This window comes from Chiloscyllium plagiosum, chromosome 9, assembly GCF_004010195.1.
Source record: "Chiloscyllium plagiosum isolate BGI_BamShark_2017 chromosome 9, ASM401019v2, whole genome shotgun sequence".
Classification (NCBI taxonomy): Eukaryota; Metazoa; Chordata; class Chondrichthyes; order Orectolobiformes; family Hemiscylliidae; genus Chiloscyllium; species Chiloscyllium plagiosum.
Window position 1 is genome coordinate 37,391,180 of NC_057718.1, and position 7,115 is coordinate 37,398,294.

At 44.6% G+C, this 7,115-nt stretch overlaps 1 long non-coding RNA gene across 2 annotated transcripts in view; it reads right to left on the reverse strand.

The window, feature by feature from the left end:
- Positions 1 to 5,318, reverse strand: part of LOC122552783 — a 24,856-nt gene extending 19,538 nt beyond the window's left edge. For both annotated transcript variants that reach the window (XR_006312500.1, XR_006312499.1), the window contains exons 1-3: positions 4,932 to 5,318; positions 1,438 to 1,569; positions 635 to 739 (exon numbers count right to left, since the gene is read on the reverse strand). This is a non-coding gene — a long non-coding RNA (uncharacterized LOC122552783). The remainder of the gene's footprint in view (positions 1 to 634; positions 740 to 1,437; positions 1,570 to 4,931) is intronic.
- Positions 5,319 to 7,115: the final 1,797 nt, after the last annotated feature.

Consider the following 7,115-nt stretch of genomic DNA (forward strand, 5'->3'; position numbering starts at 1 on the left):
AGGGGGGAGGTGTGGGCGCAAGTTTTGCATTTCTTGCGGTTGCAGGGGAAGGTGCCGGGAGTGGAGGTTGGGTCGGTGGGGGGTGTGGACCTGATGAGGGAGTCACGGAGGGAGTGGTCTTTTCGGAACTCTGATAGGGGAGGGGAGGGAAATATATAAATTAAACAGCAGCCTGCAGCCATCAGAGCGAGATCAAAGAAGAATCAATTACAACCAGACCAAGGGTTGTGGATTGGAGAAATGTCAATTAGAAGTTTTGGCATCTTGACTACCTAAGTATGTGCACTTTATGCCTCCCAGCATGGCAACAGGAAAGGTTGCTGGCATGACACCATTGGATGATTCGAACCCAGTCGAAAAATGTGACACTGGAAAAGCATAGCTGGCCAGGCAACAACCACGGAGCAGGAGAGTCGTTGTTTCAGGACATAAGCCCTTCATCAGGAATGTGGTTCACCCAGTTCATGACTCCATTGGCCAATTGTCGCAGAACATTCTGAAAGGTCAGGGGTGAGTGTGGATAAGTGCATACACCTGGATGCCACATCCTCAGTGAAGACTCACAGCAAGACCCATGGCAGAAGGCAACCTAAGAAAACCCAGAAGATCATCTGTCTTGACCTGTTAGACCCACCTTGGTGGAAGAGAGCCAGCTCTTCATCGGAGAAGTAGGAATTCCAACAGCCCAGCTCAAACATATGAATTGCTGCAGGTAATATCTTTTCTCAGATGGATAGAGCTAGAAAGAAAGTAAATATTGTGGCAGTTTGGGAAATGCTTGCATGGTATTTTTAATATGGAATATTATGTTTAGAAAATCAAGTTGAACTGCAAACCAAATTCTATGTCCCTTCGTCTGCCTCACAAGAGTGCTTGGGTAAAGTGTCCAAAGCACGGACAGCACAGTCTGAGCTCTGAGGCGAATTGGACAAGGACAAACAGCTCCAAAGGGAGCAGTTGTGTCACCTACTTGAGTCAAGTGAGTGCCACTTCAGGACAGGCCTAAGTCTCGATGGCAGCTGTGTTGTAGGTGTGACGTTGGCCTGAATCTGGGCTCGGCCAGGGAATGGTGCTGAGCCTCACAGTGGGGTGCAGCTGGGGGTGGGGTCAATTCAATTCTACAGAAGGACAGAAGGAAAAGTGCAAGTTGGGAACAAAAAGCACATGGTGTATAGTTAACATATTTGAGTATTCTGGAATGTCTTGGGGGGTAGAGATCAATAAATGATCATACAAAAGTTTTCCTTTAGAGAATAAAAGTTCTTACATTGTTTTTGGACTGCAAAAGCAGGATAGAGGAGGTGGCACTGACTGCTGCTGAAGAGGGAGGGGTTTCGACAAGGGGTGTGTGTGTGTATGGTGGTAGAGGGACACTGGATATAATGTGTGTGTAAGACTGATGGATGCTGAACAAATAATGTTTATGTGATATTTTACCTGAGAGAGTTCTTGTCACTTTGTAATATAGCTGTCAGATTTCCAACTGGAAACGCCTGTCCTCATTCATCATCCACTACATTTAATTCATTCAACATCAGCAGTGTGTCAGTTCAGATTCATCCATGATTCCTTTTGGGAAACAGAATATGGGTATTTTATCACCATCAAAAATTACCAAAAACATCTTATTTACGTATTTCAACTTAGAAGATTGATAGAGTTAGAGAGAGAGAGAGAGAGAGAGAGCATACATATAGTCTTTGGTTTTTGTGCTGCCTTACCATTTTAAACAAGAAAACTCTAAAAAATACCCAGATAACAAGGACTTTCATAAAATGTTATAATGGACCGAATCTTATGTTGATCCGGCTAAGTGTGAATTGTATTGAGTTCTCAAAGGGATTTTCACTGCAAAGGTCAGCTGAGGTTTCTCAGCATCTCTCTTCAAACTCACTTCACTAACTACTTACCTGTCCCCACGGCATTTCTCATGTCGATTCCATCCCCATCTTACCTCATACCATTCCCTGAACATCGAGCCACCACGCACTGGATATCTGCTGAAAGACTTCCTTGCATTCCCCCTTCACAATCGATAGACAGACCCCAGGGCTACATTCACTGCAGACTTCTGACTGACCTTGACGAGCAGCTCCTAGGTATAACCGAGTAGATCTGTGACTGGTGTGTTGCGGCTCTCAGACTGATGGTACGTGGTTTCCCTGATGCTGCTGCTGACCCTACTGGACTGAGCATTGCCCACTCCCCTGACTGTAGCCGGACACATTTCCTGATGGTGAGAATCACAGCAGGATGACTGGCCAAGCCCCTGGACTGAGTGAGACATATGCTATGACTGGCTGTACATTCTGTAGGTGTTTGATTGGCGTCTCAGCGTGCCACACAAGGTGTCCCACCGACTGGACAGGCCGTTATTGTCTAGAAAATCAAACAGCTGTCTGTGTCCATGCAAAACAGCACATCAACACCACAGTATGGACAGAACGGTGGTGTTTCAGCCAGTCAAAGGCTAATAGGCACGGCATGGTACAGCATGGCATGGCAGGGTGTGAGCAAGCACAAAGACAGCTGGCCTGAGATGCAGCCTGGTCCAATCCATGAGCTGGGTGCCTGCCCGTGTCACAAAGTCTCCTTGCAGCAGCCTCTCAATGCTAGTTGCTGGTGCCCATGCAATGCAGCTCTGTGCTTCATGACTGATCAACAAGTGGATTGGAGAGATACTCAAAACATCGATTTTCCTGCTCCTTGGATGCTGCCTGACCTGCTGTGCTTTTCCAGCACCACTCTAATCTTGACTCTGATCTCCAGCATCTGCAGTCCTCACTTTTGCCTAGATGTCTGGTGTGTGTGGTTGTCTCTATGTCTGTGTGTGTCTCTGTGTCTGTGCGTTCCTGTGTGTGTGTCTGTGTGTGTCTGTGAGTGTCTGTGTCTGTTACTGTGTGTGTGCAGGTGTCTCTGTGTGTGTCTGTGAGTGTCTGTGTCTGTGACTATGTGCATGTATGTGTGTATGTGTGTCTGTCTGTGTGCAGACACGTGCATGCATGCATTTGCGTCTCAAGAGACTGTTTGGCGCTGAGCAACATGGAGGCTAACCACAGCCAGCAGCGAGGTGAAGTCATCAGGTCCACTCAGATTACCACATCAAGTATTCTCAGCATCTAACTTGTTCAACACTTTTGGTAAAGTCACATTAAGGAGGTGAACAAGAAATCAGAAGAATTGTGGATGTTGGAAATCAGAAACAAAAACAAAAACAGAAATTGCTGGAAAAACTCAGTATCTGTGGAGAGAAATCAGAGTTAATTTTTCAGGTCGAGTGACTCTTCTTCAGAACAGTAGAACATCTTGATTTTCAACAGCAGGAGGGCCATAGACAGTGGCCTTGCCCCATTCAGACTTTATAGTGGATGCCCCCTCAGTACAATTCACCATGGAAGTGATCACAAAACTGTGCCATCTCCTCAAGGCAGACTGGGAGTCCTGGAATTGAGAAAGAGCAGAACTGTCAGTGGGAATCTAGGCCACAGTGGCCTTCAATGTCTACACCAGCACTTCCTTCTGAGCAAGATACAGTGAGGTTACCAACATATCTCAGTTTGCTGACCATCGTAACATCCAGGAGGTCACTGAGATTCTGTATACCAGGAGAGGGGAGTTTGTTACTTTCTGTCTATGCCGAGAAAAGTGAGAGAAGTGGAGGCAGAGATTTGTCAAACTAGGAGCTCTCCCTGTGAATGGTGTAATTGCTTGCACAAACATGGCTGTGCTGGTACTACATTTCAAAGCTAAGGTGTTCATTCCCATTCACTGAACATTCAGTCAGTATGTGACTATACTCAGCTTATCGTGCTGATGAATTCTCACTACTTTGGCAGTGGTGAAGACACTTGCAACGTGTGCCAGCCTGCCATTCCAGCTTTTATGAAGTTAACACGTGGAATCAGAGGCTGGCAGTTTGATGTCACTGGCTACTCCCAGATGAATCCTGCCGCCTCTGCTATCTAGCCACATGTGAATAGAGCTCCAAAAATGAAAATAGGAATTGCACGATTACACCACTGAGACCTATAGTGTCATACAGCACAGAAGAACACCCTTTGGCCCAACTCGCCCATGCCAATCGGCTTTTCTAAACTGAACTAGTCCCATTTGCCTGCATTTGGCCCATATCCCTCTAAATGTTGTCATTGTACTCTACTACTTCTTCTGAAGCTCGTTCCATCTATACATCACCTTCTGCGTGAAAACGTTATCCCTCAGGTCTCTTTTAATTCTTTCCCCTCTCACTTAAACCTAAACCCTTCAGTTTTGGACTCCCCTACCCTGGAGAAAAGAACTTTGCTATTCATCCTATCTATGCTCCTCATAATTTTATAAACCTCTATAACGTCACCCATCAGCCTGCCACGTTCCAGGGAAAGATGTCCCAGCCTATCCAACCTCTCCATGTAGTTCTCCTATAACACGGTAGTTGCGTTCCTGTACAACACGGTGTTATAGAAAATCGAGCAATACAAATAATGGGGCCTATGGGAAAAACAGGGTTGGGTCGAAACACCAAAAATATCAATAAAAATCAAAACAGAAATAATATGTTATCTGCGCCCCAAGAGACTGTTTGGTGCTGAGCAACATAGAGGCTAGTCACAGCAGCAGTGAGCTGAAGTCATCAGGTCCCCGCTTGGATTACCACACCAAGTATTCTCGGCATTTAACTTGTTCAACACGTTTGGTAAGATCAGATTAAGGAGGTGAACAAGAAATCAAAAGAATTGTGGATGCTGGAAATCAGAAACAAAAACAAAAACAGAAATTGCTGGAAAAACTCAGCAGATCTGGCAGTATGTGTGGAGAGAAATCTGACACAAATGATAGCACAGTCTAAGTAAACCTCTAAATCAAATATTTTAATGAATGAATATAGTCAATTTAACATTTTAACATTAAAATCATTGACTACAGCACTGTACCTTTCACGAAGCTCTCCACCAGAAAGTCCACGATCCGACTGACCACATGATGCTGATGTCAAAGTTCAGTCCTCCTCAAGATTGCCCCCCCCGCCCAGTTTGAAATAAAGTTCCTTCTAAATGTAGACAACAATTCCCAGCTTCAAGGCTTGCACAGCTGATTGCATTCCTGTGTTAGCTGAACACACGTTGAATTTGGATTTTGCAGATCAGAAGATCCTGAGGCTGGGTTTTGCTGTTCAGGTAAGTGCTGGGGATGGAATCGCATAACAGCAATCAGGAGTTCATTTTATTTAAAAAAAGGCGGCAATTCACTAATCACGTGACAGCTAAATCACATTTAATAATTACGTGTTACGGGAGAACTACCTGTAACTAAAGTCTCCAGTCCCGGTAACATCTTTGTGAATATTTGTTGTACCGTTTCAAGTTTGATAACTTCCTTCCAAAGCAGGGCAACCAGAATTATACACAGTACTCCAAATGTGGCCTTTTACAATGTCCTGTACAGCTGTAACATGATGCCCCAATTCATGTATTCAATGCTGTAAGAAATAAGGGCCAGCGTGCCAAACACTTCCCTCACCACCTTGTCTTCCTGTGATTCCACTTTCAAGGAATAAAGACCTGCACCCCTGGGTGGGGTTGGGGGGGGGGGGGGGTTGTACTCAGTAGTAGAATAAGTGTGAAGTGGAACTTGAAAAAGTGCAATAAAAATGAATATGCTATCATCCTGAATAGCTTCAGCAATGCAGTTTCGATAATGTAGGTCGATAATGTATAACACCGTTTTCCTGAATAAAGTGCTGACTTGAGGATATGCCATTCCCCAGTTTTTGTTTGATACTGCCTCCTATTTTGTGCTATCTTTTCTTGCAAGAGGTGAGGAAAAATATCCGAGTGTGTGTTGCAATGTGTTTGGGTAATGGTGCAGAAGAACAGCTGTAAGTTTAAGAACCTTGTAATATTTCCGTCTGAATCTTGTAGAAATGATGAGGATGAGCTGGACCATATGACATATTATATTTCTGATCAGTGAAGATTGCTGATGGCTGAGGAATGTGGGTGTGGTGCATTGAGCTGCATGAGTTTGCTGATACCGTGGATGGAAGCTGGCAATTGAAGATATATTCTTGGCATTGACTCCTTGTCATTGAACTTTTTCAGGGACTCTATTACATTTTCAGGGCTGAATTCCTGGCAATGACCTCCTTGGTTATCTGCACTCAGTGCCTTTGTATTAATGTCTACTGGGAAAGGTTACCTCTCCTCCTCCTGTCTACATCATGCCCTAATGTCACATTTAGCATGGCTAAGAACTTCAATATGAGCCTTCACCCTGGGCTTCTCCTCTATTGCTCTGTTTTTCTCTTACTCTGGCACCTTTCCCCATCTGCTTCCAGCACCTGCTGCAGTCAAAATGCACCTCCCTATAAGAGGCTGGCTTCAAGAGATCTGAGCTCGAGTTAATGAATGCTCCCTTACACAAACCTGGAGCTCTTGCTGAACATGCATACACCAAGCACTGAGCAGCATTCCACAGTCAGAATGAATAACAAGATTCATCTCGAAGGAAGAAGTTACTTTACTTTTATTTAGACATGGCAACAAGGGATGTTTTATCAAATTCACAAGCAGGTGATGGGCACTTCAGCTTCTTCTCCAGTTTTGTGCCCAAAGTAAGGTCTGACCCACAACACAGCAATCTTTAAGGACTAGGGGCTCGGTCCCGGAACTACCCCAACCAGGACAGAGATCATTCCCTATGCTGATGACATCAAACTGATTCACATCCAATAAACAGTGCCCCAAGGAGGCCAGTTTGCAGTGGCTGGTGTATGTGGCTTTGGGAGGGTTTATACTCGATTGGATGCAATAAGCATCACCCACTGAGACGATACCCCAGGAATCCCATGGTGATAGGCCTAAGATTAGGTCATCCCAACATTCTTGGACTAATGTCAGGTTTAATTTTCTAAACTGTATAGAGTTGAAGAGATGTAATAACCTACCTCTTGTTTACTCAGCAATAATCTTCTGATATGATCAGAAAAAAGGTTACCTTTACACACTGGAGCATAGAATCCAGTAATGCTCCCATACTCTTGGAAGATACGATAACTGCACATACGGCAGTGGCTACACTTTCATGTGTATGCTGTGAATAAAGTATGAATAGTGATA